The sequence below is a fragment of the Salmo trutta genome, chromosome 1 (assembly GCF_901001165.1).
Source record: "Salmo trutta chromosome 1, fSalTru1.1, whole genome shotgun sequence".
Taxonomy (NCBI): domain Eukaryota; kingdom Metazoa; phylum Chordata; class Actinopteri; order Salmoniformes; family Salmonidae; genus Salmo; species Salmo trutta.
In genome coordinates this window covers 46,002,998-46,016,549 of record NC_042957.1, presented here as the reverse complement: position 1 = coordinate 46,016,549, position 13,552 = coordinate 46,002,998, and the positions used below count along the sequence as shown (strand labels likewise).

At 41.2% G+C, this 13,552-nt stretch overlaps 1 long non-coding RNA gene across 1 annotated transcript; it reads right to left on the bottom strand.

Annotated features, from left to right (window-relative positions):
- Positions 1-6,070: 6,070 nt before the first annotated feature.
- LOC115202994 (uncharacterized) lies at positions 6,071-7,393 on the bottom strand. Its single transcript, XR_003880104.1, has 2 exons — positions 7,275-7,393; positions 6,071-6,642 (listed from the first exon to the last, which is right to left on the bottom strand). It is a non-coding gene; the product is annotated as an uncharacterized LOC115202994 (long non-coding RNA).
- Positions 7,394-13,552: the final 6,159 nt, after the last annotated feature.

The following is a 13,552-nucleotide window of genomic DNA, read 5'->3' as shown; positions in this document are numbered from 1 at the left end:
CTTTGGATACTGTGCTAACAATCCTCCAAACAAGCTTCAATGCCATCAACAGTTTTGATAACCTTTAGCCATACCCTCATCCTACTCCTCCTCTGTTCCTCGGGTGATGTGGAGGTTAACCCAGGCCCTGCGTGTCCCCAGGCGCTCTCATTTGTTGACTTCTGTAACCGTAAAAGCCTTGGTTTCATGCATGTTAACATCAGAAGCCTCCTCCCTAAGTTTGTTTTACTCACTACTTTAGCACACTCCGCCAACCCTGATGCCGTTGCCATGCCTGAATCCTGGCTTAGGAAGGCCACCAAAAATTGGTGATTTCCATCCCCAACTACAACATTTTCCATCAAGATAGAACGACCAAAGCGGGAGGAGTTGCAATCTCCTGCAGAGATAGCCTGCAAAGTTCTGTCATACTTTCCAGGTCTATGCCCAAACAGTTCGAGCTTCTAATTTAAAAAATTAATCTCTCCAGAAATAAGTCTCTCATTAAGTCTCTCATTGAAATAAGTCTCTCATAAGTCTCTCATTGTAGTGAGTAGATCTCCCTCAGCTCCCAGCTGTGCCCTGGACACCATATGTGAATTGATTTCCCCTCATCTATCTTCAGAGTTTGTTCTGTTAGGTGACCTAAATTGGGATATGCTTAACACCCCGGCAATCCTACAATCTAAGCTAGATGCCCTCAATCTTACACAAATTATCAAGGAACACACCAGGTACAACCCTAAAATGTAAACATGGGCACCCTCATAGACATTATCCTGACCAACTTGCCCTCCAAATACACCTCTGCTGTTTTCAATCAGGATCTCAGCGATCACTGCCTCATTGCCTGCATCCGCTATGGGTCAAACGACCACCCCTCATCACTGTCAAACACTCCCTAAAACACTAATGCGAGCAGGCCTTTCTAATCGACCTGGCCCGGGTATCCTGGAAGGATATTGACCTCATCCCGTCGGTAGAGGAGTAATTTCCTCACCATCTTAAATAAGCATGCCCCATTCAAAAAATGTAGAATTAAGAACAGATATAGCCCTTGGTTCACTCTAGACCTGACTGACCTCGACCAGCACAAAAACATCCTGTGGCGGACTGCAGTAGCATCGAATAGTCCCTGCGATATGCAACTTTTCAGGGAAGTCAGTAACCAATACACGCAGTCAGTCAGGAAAGCAAAGGCTAGCTTTTTCAAATAGAAATTTGCATCCTGTAGCTCTAACTCCAAAAAGTTTTGGGACACTGTAAAGTCCATGGAGAATAAGAGCACCTCCTCCCAGCTGCCCACTGCACTGAGGCTAGGAAACACTGTCGTCACCACCGATAAATCCACGATAATCAAGAATTTCAATAAGCATTTCTCTACGGCTGGCCATGCTTTCCTCCCAGCTACCCCAACCCCGGCCAACAGCTCCGCACCCCCCGCAGCGACTTGCCCAAGCCTCCCCAGCTTCTCCTTCACCCAAATTCAGATAGCAGATGTTCTGAAAGAGCTGCAAAACCTGGACCCGTACAAATTAGCTGGGCTAGACAATCTGGACCCTTTCTTTCTAAAATTATCCGCCGCCATTGTTGCAACCCCTATTACCAGTCTGTTCAACACCTCTTTTGTATCATACCCGAGATCCCTAAAGATTGGAAAGCTGCCGCGGTCATCCCCCTCTTCAAAGGAGGTGACACTCTAGACCCAAGCTGTTACAGACCTATATCCATCCTGCCCTGCCTTTCTAAAGTCTTCGAAAGCCAAGTTAATAAACAGATCACTGACCATTTCGAATCCCACCGTACCTTCTCCGCTGTGCAATCCGGTTTCCGAGCTGGTCACGGGTGCATCTCAGCCACGCTCAAGGTATTAAACAATAGCATAACCGCCCGCCCGACTAGCATCACTACTCTGGATGGTTCTGACTTAGAATATGTGGACAACTACAAAGTACCTAGGTGTCTGGCTAGACTGTAAACTCTCCTTCCAGACTCACATTAAACTTCTCCAATCCAAAATTAAATCTAGAATCGGCTTCCTGTTTCGCAACAAAGCCTCCTTCACTCTCGCTGCCAAACATACCCTCATAAAACTGAATATCCTACCGATCCTCGACTTCGGCATTGTTATTTACAAAACAGCCTCCAACACTCTACTCAGCAAACTGGATGCAGTCTATCACAGTGCCATCCGTTTGTCACCAAAGCCCCATATACCACCCACCACTGCGACCTGTATGCTCTCGTCGGCTGGCCCTCGTTACATATTTGTCGCAAAACCCACTGGCTCCAGCTCATCTATAAGTCTTTGCTAGGTAAAGCTCTGCCTTATCTCAGCTCACTGGTCACGATAACAACACTCACCCGCAGCACGCGCTCCAGCAGGTATATCTAACTGGTCATCCCCAAAGCCAACACCTCTTTTGGCCGCCTTTCCTTCCAGTTCTCTGCTGCCAATGACTGGAAAGAAATGCAAAAATCGCTGAAGCTGGAGTCTTAGATCTCCCTCTCTAACTTTAAGCATCAGCTGTCAGAGCAGCTTACCGATCACTGTACCTGTACACAGCTAATCTGTAAATAGCACACCCAACTACCTCATCCCCATATTGTTCCTCTTGTTCCTCTTGCTCTTTTGCACCCCAGTATCTCTACTTGCACATCATCATCTGCACATCTATCACTCGTGTTAATGCAAAATTGTAATTATTTCACCTCTATGGCCTATTTATTGCCTTACCTTCCTACTCTTCTACATTTGTACACACTGTACATAGATGTTTCTATTGTGTTATTGACTGTAGGTTTGTTTATCCCATGTGTAACTCTGTGTTGTTGTTTTTGTCGCACTGCTTTGCTTTATCTTGGCCAGGTCGCAGTTGTAAATGAGAACTTGTTCTCAACTGGCCTACCTGGTTCAATAAAGGTGAAATAAAAAAAATAAAAAAATGTTCCTTGGACAAATAGGTATGATGTCCTTGGGACAATGTATAGGTATGGGATAATGTCATCCACCACTCGGCTCTCTGTCAACCTGTCAATTGCGGTAGCATTTGAGCCTGGGACAACACAGAATGTGTTTCTGAATTAGGTCCCTGAGCTTCAAAATGCTGTCTGAAGTAAGACATTTGATATGACTCTTCTCTCTCTCTCTCTCTCTCTATTCAAGGGGCTTTATTAGCATGGGAAATATGTTTACATTGCCAAAGCAAGTGAAATGGATAAATAATAAAAAGTGAACAGTAAATATTACACTCACACAAGTTCCAAAAGAATAAAGACATTCCAAATGTACAGTGTTGTAGCGATGTACAAAAGGGAAAATAAATAAATATAGGTTGTATTTACAATGGTGTTTGTTCTTCACTGGTTGCACTTTTCTTGTGGCAACAGGTCACACATCTTGCTGCTGTGATTGCACACTGTGGGTATTTCACCCAATAGATAAGGGAGATTATCAAAATTGGATTTGTTTTTGAATTCTTTGTGTGTCTGTGTAATCTGAGGGAAATATGTGTCTCTAATATGGTCATACATTTGGCAGGAGGTTAGAAAGTGCAGCTCAGTTTCCTCCTCATTTTGTGGGCAGTGTGCACATAGCCTGTCTTCTCTTGAGAGCCAGGTCTGCCTAGGGCAACCTTTCTCAATAGCAATGCTCACTGAGTCACATCAAATGTTATTTGTCACATGTACCGAATACAACATGTGTACCCTTACCGTGAAATGCTTACTTACAAGCCCTTAATAAGCCCTTAACCTCTTAATGATCTGACCCTTTTTTTCAATTTCCGCCTAAAATGACATACCCAAATCTAACTGCCTGAAGCAAGTATATGTGTATTCTTGATACCATTTGAAAGAAAACACTTTGAAATTTGTGGAAATGTGAAATTAATGTAGGAGAATATAGCACATTAGATCTGGTAAAAGATAATACAAAGAAAAAACATGCAGTTTTTTGTATTTTTTTGTACCATCTTTGAAATGCAAGAGAAAGGCCATAATGTATTATTCCAGCCCAGGCCCTATTTAGATTTTGGCCACTAGATGGCAGCAGTGTATGTGCAACATTCTAGACTGACCAATGAAACATTGCATATCTGTCAAAATGTTGTATCAAGACTGCCCAAATGTGCCTAATTGGTTTATTAATACATTTTCAAGATCATAATTGTGCACTCTTTTCAAACACTACCAAACATGGTATTCTTTCACTGTAATAGCTACTGTAAATTGGATAGTGTAGTTAAACTAACAATAATTTAAGCTTTCTGCCCATATCACATATGTCTATGTACTGGGAAATGTTCATGTTACTTACAACCTCATGCTAATCACATTAGCCTACGTTAGCTTAACCGTCCCGTGGGGGTGCAGTTCAAGAAATAAAGTAAAGAAATTGGAGTCTGTGGGTCAAAGACGTATAAGGTTTTCAAAGTAGCTGTCACGACTGATTTGGACTGGTGTAGAGGCGGAATCAGATGCAGGAGACAGAGGTGCTGGAGGTGAGTGTCTTTTAATGAACTGACACACACAAAGGCCGAAAAGCACAGGGCGCTACACAAAGTTTGCCTGGGAGAAACACTTTCACGTAAAACACGAAAAAACAATATATTCCACGGCACAAAAGGCAAGGAGCGCAGCCCGGTAAATCCTTTGACAAAACTGTCGGAAAACACAACGTACACAAAATACCTCCCACCGTCCTGAGTGGACAATAAACAATCCCGCACAAAATCCCAACTGAAAACACACATTAAATAAGCCCCCACTAATGACAGACACAAAACAGGTGCGGAACAGACAGACAAAACTAAAAGACACAGAAACAACGATCGGTGGCAGCTAATAGGCCGGCGACGACGACCGCCGAGCGCCGCCCGACCGAGGAGGGGCGCCACTTTCGTTGGATCCTGTGACAGTAGCAAAAAAATAAAACAGCCATTCCCTAAAAGGCTTTTTTATGTTCATTGGAGTGTCACCTATGCCCTTATGTTATATTCATGAAAAAAGCCAATATTTCATTTTTATTGTGATTCATATGAATGTACCCTCGTAAAATGTCATTCAGTGTAATTATTATTATTTTTAAAAAAATGTATGCCAATTTTTCATAATCACAAGGTTATATATCCATGCATAGACTGGCATAAATATAACTACCCAGAAAAAATGACATTTTATTTGGAATACCACATATTTGATGTGCCACGGGTACAACTCTAAATTTGTTGACGTTTTTTACAAAGACTTCCTGCCTTACACTGAATTTTTTTTAAATATCTATGAAAATATCTTCACTTCATCCTTTAAGATTTGTTTTTGTCTCTCAGAGTCAACAAAACAAAGTTATTGTATTTTAATATAAAATACTGGTGTCACAGTGTCCACAGAAGGTGGTGCCCCTCCCCGGTTGGGCGGTGCTCGTCGTCGCCTGTCTACTAGCTGCCACCGATCTATGTTTCTGTCTTTTGGTTTTGTCTGTCTAGGTCCGCACCTGTTCCTTGTTAGTCATTAGTGGGGGGGTATTTAGTTTGTCTTTTTTGTTTGGGAATTTGTGCGGATTATTTCATGTCATGTATGAGTGGCAGTTGGTATTTTGCGTTGCTTTTACTACGCAGCGTACTTTTGGATCCGACATTGGGATTGCCGGGCTGCGCCCCGTGCGTTTTGAATTTTGGAGCTGTTCTCCTGTCGTGTGTTTTGCGCACCCTGCCTTGTGGCTACCTTATTTATACGGTCTCCTGCACTTGACTCTGCTCCTTTCCTGCTACCAAGGATATCCTTGACAACTAGTGTTCTACTGTATGACAATATTTTGTTACCCTGAATGACACATATCACTACGGCCCACAAATATTGATTAAATGTGATTCCAATAATGATATAATGATCCTATGAAATAACTGCAGTAACAATAATGATCCTATGAACTATTATTAGTAGCAGCAATAGTATTTTTCTTTTAGCAATTTTTTAAGTTATAAAACTGTGTAAAAAAACAGGATAAAATGTTTAAAATGTGCAGGCTAGCTGAACTTAGATCACTTCCATACTAGAGAGAGAGAGAGAAATGACCCATACGCCACACGCATAAAGAACATTGGTTTTACTATGCAACATAGTTTAACTGACACGAGGTACAATTTAATTCACATAGGATTAAATCAGCATTGAACATTTCAAACAAAGCATTAATTAAAAAACATTCCATAAACATTGTGCAAAAAACTGTAGTTTTGCTTAAAATCATCACGAAATAGTGGATATCTTTCTCAAAGTAATATCACGACATTACATAGTTTTTCCTTTTGCAGCCGCTTGCAACGCTTTGATACCTTTTTGTGGAGGAAGTAAGTGTTTGCTCCAGTGTTTGAGATTGAGGCTCAAGGGATTGCTCTACTTCTGGAGTCAAGGACTTAGATGGTTGCACCAGCTCTGGAGGTGCAGGTTCATGTTGTACTTGTACAAGTTGTTCAGGGGGCTGCTCAAAAGAGTTTACTTCAGTGGATACTGGAGGTAAGTTCATCACCACATTCGTTTGAATTTTTCACGGCGCCTCCTCTGATTTAATCAACATTTTTCCTCTTTTTTTCAGCATCAGATTGTGTCATTTTATGGATCGGTGGATGATCAGGATTTACATCCTTCTTTCTTCTCTGATAGCTAAAAAATGAAAATGTAATAGTTATGACACTGGCACAGAATAGGATTCACATCCATTAAATGTTATTAGTAGTCTATTAATAGTAGGCTATACAATGATAACACCTAATCAAAGTTTAAAAGTTAAATCAACTCCCTCTCTCTCTCAAACATGTTTTCTTACTATTTCATTTTACTATAATTTGAGCCTGCGGCAACACTTTAAGTTGCATTATTATACAATTATTACATGATAGTTAATGTTGTAATTATGCATTGTTACACTAACTGGTAAATTTCTATTCAATGCAGGTACACAAATGCAATTTCAAGATACCTACACAAAATAGCTACATAAAATCCCCATAAAACTACTTAAATTCAAACTTGTACAGTCTCGATTTTTCATTAAGAGCCCCAAATGTGAAGCAGCTATTAACTAATTCATAATCAATTTTTAATCCATAATTGTGTGTGTGTGTGTGTGTGTAATATTATATGAATTAATATAATCCATCAGTTATACCTTAACTGCAGTGCAATAAAACATTAACTACAGTGTAATAGTGCAACTTATATTAATAGTGCAAGCTTTATATTATATTATATCCTATTCTGTTGCTGACAGTAGCATGAAACCATGAAAACAATACCTTGCTTTTCTTCTGGCTAGTCTTTCTTCCCTAGCAACTGGATCTGCGTTAATCTTTTGTCTGTGCCGTGCAGCCCTCTCCTTATTGGACAACGGCATCGACAGTATAAAGATAATGTGCCTTGAAATACCTTAAAATGCCATAAAATAGTTTAAAATTATAATATTCAGTATTCATACAAGTAAATATAAATTCCATGATTAAATGTTGTAAACTAGTGAAAACATGGGATAACTAAGCTACTGTCATTCAACATGACAGGTGACATTGTGGTATAACATGAAACCTTTGTTGTGATGAAAAACAAAAGCGTGATACTGATGGATTTCATACATAAACATATTTAACAGGCAGTTCCTTGGCCACCTATATAAAGTAATGACCTTGACCTATGACGATTATCCTTACTTTTCATATTTAATATAGCTTTTTATAAAATAATAACATTCAAATTATGTTTTCTGTGTTGTACTGAAGGACATGCATTTTTGTTACAAAGGTTACTAGAGGGTGAAAAGGTGAAATCAAATATTTCAGAGAGATTTGCTCACCTCATCACGTTGATAGAGGGTCTTCAATGGGTCTTCTTTGTGATGTCACACACTGTCACATGATTACCATCATGTGATATGCTTTAAAATGGCTTTATACTGAATGACATTGATGAAGCGCAATAGTCCGACAAAAGTTATTCAAGTTTTAAAATATTTCTTAGATACAGTATGTTGCCCATTATCCAATATATTGTTGCAAACACTAACACAATTATGCCATGGGTGTCGGAAGTTTACATACACCTTAGCCAAATACATTTAAACTCCATTTTTCACAATTCCTGACAATTAATCCTAGTAAAAATTCCATGTCTTGGGTCAGTTAGGATCACCACTTTATTTTAAGAATGTGAAATGTCAGAATAATAGTAGACAGAATGGTTTATTTCAGCTTTTATTTCTTTCATCACATTCCCAGTAGGTCAGAAGTTTACATACAATCAATTAGTATTTGGTAGCATTGCCTTTAAATTGTTTAACTTGGGTCAAACATTTCTGGTAGCCTTCCACAAGCTTCCCACAATAAGTTGGGTGAATTTTGGCCCATTCCTCCTGACCAAGCTGGTGTAACTGAGTCAGGTTTGTAGGCCCATTGCTCGCACACGCTTTTTCAGTTCTGCACACACATTTTCTATAGTATTGAGGTCAGGGCTTTGTGATGGCCACTCCAATACCTTGACTTTATTGTCCTTAAGCCATTTTGCAACAACTTTGGAAGTATGCTTGGGGTCATTGTCCATTTGGAAGACCCATTTGCAACCAAGCTTTAACTTCCTGACTGATGTCTTGAGATGTTGCTTCAATATATCCACATAATTTTAGTTCCTCATGATGCCATCTATTTTGTGAAGTGCACCAGTCCCTCCTGCAGCAAAGCACCCCCACAACATGATGCTGCCAACCCGTGCTTCACGGTTGGGATGGTGTTCTTCGGCTTGCAAGCCTCCCCCTTTTTCCTCCAAACATAACGATGGTCATTATGGCTGAACAGTTCTATTATTGTTTCATCAGACCAGAGGACATTTCTCCAAAAAGTACGATCTTTGTCCCTGTGTGCAGTTGCAAACCGTAGTCTGGCTTTTTTATGGCGGTTTTGGAGCAGTGGTTTCTTCCTTTCTGAGCGGCCTTTCAGGTTATGTCGATATAGGACTCGTTTTACTATGGATATAGATACTTTTGTTCCTGTTTCCTCCAGCATCTTCACAAGGTCCTTTGCTGTTGTTCTGGGATAGATTTGCACTTTTCACACCAAAGTACGTTCATCTCTAGGAAAAAGAACGTGTCTCCTTCCTGAGCGGTATGACGTCTGCGTGGTCACATGGTGTTTATACTTGTGTACTATTGTTGTACAGATGAACGTGGTACCTTCAGGCGTTTGGAAATTGCTCCCAAGGATGAACCAGACTTGTGGAGGTCTACAATTTTTTTCCTGATGCCTTGGTTGATTTATTTTTATTTTCCCATGATGTCAAGCAAACAGGCACTGAGTTTGAAGGTAGGCCTTGAAATACATCCACAGGTACACCTCCAATTGACTCAAATTATGTAAATTAGCCTATCAGAAGCTTCTAAAGCCATGACATCATGTTCTGGAATTTTCCAAGCTGTTTAAAGACACAGTCAACTTAGTGTATGTAAACTTCTGACCCACTGGAATTGTGATACAGTGAATTATAAGTGAAATAATCTGTCTGTAAACAATTGTTGGAAAAATTACTTGTGTCATGCACAAAGTAGATGTCCTAACCGACTTGCCAAAACTATAGTTTGTTAACAAGAAATTTGTGGAGTGGTTGAAAAACAAGTTTTAATGACCATTAAAACGAGTTTTAATGGTTGAAAAACGACTTCAACTGTATATGTCAGAGCGGCATTGGACTAAGCACAGTGGCATAGTATAAAATACAGTATATACATACGAGATGGGTGATGCAATATTTACACACAATTAAAGTGACTAAGATACCGTAGAATAGTATAGAGTACAGTTTATACATATGAGATGAGTCATGCAAGATACGGAGACATTATTAAAGTGGCTAATGTTTCATTTCCTTAAAGTGGCCAGTGATTCCTAATCTGTCTATAGGCAGCAGCCTCTGATGTGCTGGAGATGGCTGTTTAACAGTCAGTGGTTTAGTATAGAATGCAATACAGTATATGCATATGAAATGGCTGATACAATATGTAAACACAATTTAAAAGTGACTAAGATACTGTAGAATAGTGTGGATTGCAGTTTATACATATGAGATTATGCTAGAGACGGAGACATTATTAAAGTGGCTAGAGATCCATTTCTAAAAGTGGCCAGTGATTCCTAATCTATGTCTGTAGGCAACCACCTCTGATGTGCTAGTGATGGCTGTTTAGCAGTCTGATCGCCTTGAGATAGAAACTGTTTTTCTATCTCTCGGTCCCAGCTTTGATGCACCTGTACTGACCTCGCCTTCTGGATGATAGCGGGGTGAACAGGCAGTGGCTCCGGTGGTTGATGTTGTTGATTATCTTTTTGGCCTTCCTATGGCATCGGGTGCTGTAGGTGTTCATGAGGGCGGGAAGTTTGACCCCGGTAATGCGTTGGGCAGACCGCACCACCCTCTGGAGAGCTTTGCGGAAGGGTGGTGCAGTTGCCGTACCAGGCGGTGATACAGCCCGACAGGATGCTCTCTATTGAGCATCTGTAAAAGTTTGTGAAGGTTTTAAGCCAAATTTCTTTAGCCTCCTGAGGTAGAAGAGGCACTGTTGCGCCTTCTTCACCACACTGTCTGTGTGGGTGGACCATTTCAGATTGCCAATGATGTGTACACCGAGGAACTTGAAGCTTTCCACCTTCTGCATGGTCACGCAGTCATGGGTGAACAGGAGGGGACTGAGCACGCACCCTTGTGGGGCCCCTAGTGTTGTGGATCAGCAAAGAGGTGTTGTTTCCTACCTTCACCACCTGGGTGCAACCTGTTAGGAAGTCCAGGACCCAGTTGCCCAGGGCGGGGTTCAGACCCAGGGCCTCGAGCTTGATTACATTTACATTTTAGTCATTTAGCAGACGCTCTTATCCAGAGCGACTTACAGTAGTGAATGCATACATTTCACACATTTTATACATTTTTTTCTGTGCTGGTCCCCCCGTGGGAATCGAACCCACAACCCTGGCATTGTAAACACCATGCTCTACCAACTGAGCTACAGGGAAGGCCGATGATGAGCTTGGAGAGTACTATGGTGTTGAATGCTGAGCTTGTCAATGAACAGCATTCTTACATAGGTATGCCTCTTGTCCAGATGGGACAGGGCAGTGTGGTGGCGATTGCATCGTCTGTGGATCTATTGGGATCTATTGGGGCGGTAAGCAAATTGAAGTGTGTCTAGGGTGGCAGGTAAGGTGGAGGTGATATGATCCTTGACTAGTCTCTCAAAGCACTTCATGATGACAGAGGTGAGTGCTACGGGGCGATAGTCATTTAGTTAAATAACCTTTGCATTCTTAGGTACAGGGACAATGATGGCCATCTTGAAGCATGTGGGGAAAACAGACTGGGATAGGGAGAGATTGAATATGTCTGTAAACACACTGGCCAGCTGGTCTGCACATGTTCTGAGGAGTCACTGTATTATCCTCAATGCGAGCGAAGGTGTTCAGCCTGTCCGGAAGCAAGACGTCGGTGTCTGCGGCGTGACTGGTTTTCCTTTTATAATCCATGATTGTCTGTAGACCCTGCCATATACGTATCGTGTCTGAGTCGTTGAACTGGGACTCAACTACACCGACGTTTAGCCTGCTTGACTGCTTTGCGGGAGGAATAACTACACTGTTTGTATTCTTCCATATTCCCAGTCTTCTTGCCTTCTAACCTTTTGTCCAGGAAGGTATCTAAAGGGGATTTAATTTGTTGTTGCCTAATGTTTTTTTGGTAGGTTTCTACACTACTTTCCTTAGTTATTTCTTAATATTGTGCAGTTCCTTTGGCTCATCATGATTGAGTATTGCTCTGTTCAGGTAGACTGTGATTTTGCTGTGATTTGATAGGGGTGTTAGTCGGCTGACTGAACGCTCTGAGAGATTCTGGGCTGAGTTAAGTGATAAAGTAATCTACAGCACTACTGCCAAGGGATGTGCTGTAGGTGTACCTACCATAGGAGTCTCCTCGAAGCCTAACATTGACTATGTACAGACCCAGCATACGACCAAGCTGCAGGAGTTGGGACCCATTTTGTTATTTTGTCATAGTTGTGTCTAGGGGGGCATATTTGGGAGGGAATACTGTCACCTCCAGGTAGGTGTTTGTCCCCCTGTGGGCTGAGAGTGTCAGGTTCTTGTCCAGTTCTGGCATTTAGGTCGCCACAGACTAGTACATGTCCCTGGGCCTGGAAATGGTTGATCTCTCCCTCTAGGATGGAGAAGCTGTCATCGTTAAAGTATGGGGATTCTATTGGTGGGATATAGGTAGCACACATGAGGACATTTCTCTGTTGAGATCATTTCCTTATTACATTTCTAGCCAGATGTAAAATGTTCCTGTTTTGACTAATTTAAGAGTGGGTTAGGTCTGCTCTATAACAAATGAGCATAACACCCTGAGTCTCTTCTCTGTTTCACACCTGGTAGTTCGGTGGATGGGACTACCAGCTCTCTGTAACTTAGAGGGCAACCAGTGAGTCTGTCTCCTCTATACCATGTTTCTTGTAGGATGACAATGTCTGTGTTTCCAATTTCTTTGATGAAGTCTGGGTTCCTTCTCTTTATTATTTTTTATTTATTTAACCTTTATTTAACTAGGCAAGTCAGTTAAGAACAAATTCTTATTTAAAATGATGGCCTAACCCGGACGACGCTGGGCCAATTGTGCGCCGCCCTATGGGACTCCCAATCACGGCCGGTTGTGATACAGCCTGAAATCAAACCAGTGTCTGTAGTGATGCCTCAAGCACTGGGATACAGTACCTTAGACCGCTGCGCCACTCGGGAGAAGTGGGAACACACACACACACACACACACACACACACACGCACACACACACACACACACACACACACACACACACACACACACACACACACACACACACACACACACACACACACACACACACACACACACACACACACCAGATATAGAGCCCCACAGTGGAGGTGTCATAATACCCATAAAACCTAGCGGTAACAGGGAAATGGTTCCAATTGATTTTCACCATTTCTTTTTTCCACAGGGAATTTTATAAACACTTAATAAGGGCTGTGTTTCGTGTAAGCTTACCCTGACATGACATTTTGATTCGCATGTAAATCTCTGTCGGACAAGGTGACTTAACAATATTTTTGTCTCTATTACTCAGATAAAAAAATGCTAATTAATATCAAAGTAGACATCATGCAAGACTATAAATCCCTGCATGTCATCGCTAGCTGATACCTTTGCACAAGACAGTTAACAGAATTGTCAATTTAAAGAAATGTAGCCAATTTCTTCATTGCTAAATTTAGCTAACATTAGATAGTTAATCCAGAGATACTTACATTTGCATTGAGTTGGCAGCCTCGTCCAGATCATCATGGCATTTGTAGTTCTTTAATAGTCACAATATCAGCTAATTAGCATTTCATTTTTTGGCAGGTAAATACAGGCAAATATATTGATAAGTCTCCTTGTCCTAAAGTGAATTACAGTTATCAAAATGTCACTCCAGGGTAAGCCTACACGAAACACAGCCCTTGTTTCCCCTATG